Source organism: Pinus tabuliformis, chromosome 5_2, assembly GCF_031772625.1.
Source record: "Pinus tabuliformis cultivar Carrire ecotype Pingquan chromosome 5_2, CPIR1, whole genome shotgun sequence".
In the NCBI taxonomy this organism is placed as follows: domain Eukaryota; kingdom Viridiplantae; phylum Streptophyta; class Pinopsida; order Pinales; family Pinaceae; genus Pinus; species Pinus tabuliformis.
Window position 1 is genome coordinate 337070262 of NC_142306.1, and position 1814 is coordinate 337072075.

Below are 1814 nucleotides of genomic sequence, written 5' to 3' on the forward strand. Positions count from 1 at the left end.
AGATAGATTTCAGAAATCAATAACTGTTCCACAATGTATAAAAAGTGGAAACATTTACTAAGAAAGGGTTGGAATTTTGGAGAACCCGACCACTGTGTTCCTGATAACATCATTGATTAATGAAACAAGCAGGAGTTTCCAGGAGTTGTTATATATGATTTTGTAAGTTTCTCTGTCATGTATCATGTAATGTTTTCTTCTTTTCAAGTGTAGTAATAAAGCAGCAGGTTAAAATCCCTTAAAGAGCGCTCCTATACTTGAAGTCCTCATGTCCTTCCAAGTTGTAGATAATAGTTTCTGTGAAAGACCAACATATTATCTATGATTTATTTCTTATTATCGTAATTCCTTTAAGTTACAGATAATAGTTCCTGTGAAATATCAGCATATTTTCTTTAACTTCACCTTCAAACTTTCCTCATTCATCATTTATATTTAGCAACAAATGGCATTCTGAGATGTTCTAAGGCCAAGTTTTCCAAGTCCTTCATTTGGGAATATAATAAATAGTAAGTGACAGTGAATAATTTTTATTAATGTCTTAAGCACAATTTCCCTATAGCCAGGAAATTGGTTTCTTAAGGAACAACATTAATTTGCACCCTTGTCGGGGAGAGAAGACATGAAGGTTTTTCCCTAGGTTTCAATATTTTCCTCTAGTTGTTCAGTGAGGAGGAAATATTTGGTTGTTTTGAATCAAAACAATAACTCTGGCTTCAGGAAGGCCCCAAACAAGATCAAACACTTCACAAAAGAAAGTTCAAGCTCTTTCAGATCCTGAAAGGCAATTTTCTAAGAGGGTTGAAAGGTCTAATATTCTAATTACACCCATTCCTACATTGTCTGCATTAAGCAGCAATTCACTTAAACATTCTTCTGGTAAATAATCATCTTTTTCATCATCTTAATTTCAGGAACCTAGCTGTCAAGAGCAATCTTTTGAGTCTGTTACTTTTCATTTACCTGCTATAATTATTCAACCTCAACCAATAACCACATTATTTCCTTTGCACAGTCCATTTACCTCTCAATCAAGTTCCACATCTGTAGGTAATCAAAGTTCAGTAAACATGGCAGCCCTTGCGTTCCTAGTGAATAGGTATGCACCTCTTCAACTACCACAACCTTACAATCAAATGCTAGAGGATTACCTCAAAATTCTTCCTCGTTTTTCAGGAGAAGATGAACAAACAACAGAGAATCATGTAGTAGTATTTTGTAATTTTGTAGAAAGCCTAAATGTTGAACATTTAGATGTTGTTTTAAGAATTTTTGTTTAGTCCTAGGATGGAGAAGCAAGGAAATGGTTCAAAGAACTTCCCAATAATACTATTCCTTCTTGGGAATAGATGGAATGTGTGTTTATTCTGAGACGGGGAGAAAAAAGACACCATGGATATTCATTAATAGAATTTAATACCATAAAGAAGAAGTCTGATGAAAATGTGGCTGAATTTGTCAGAAGATTCAACAAATTGTACAATAGTCTCCTAGCAGAGATTAAGCCTCCTCCTGCTGGTGCGAAAATAACTTTTGCAGTGGCTTTTGAATCAAACTTTGGATTTACATTAAGGGAAAGGAAAGCTCCAACCCTTGATCAAATCCAAATAGAAGCCTTAGAGATCGAAGTGAATCTGGTGGCTGTAGGAAAAGCACCAGAAACATAGCTTTCCCAAGACAAGGGAAAGGCAAAGATAGAGTCCTCTCAAAGTAAATCTTTGGAGGATATCTGTAATATAATTAAAATCATGCCAGATAAGTTAAATAGGTTAGAGTTAGAAAATAAGAACTCTCAAAGACAAACACAGTTTAAT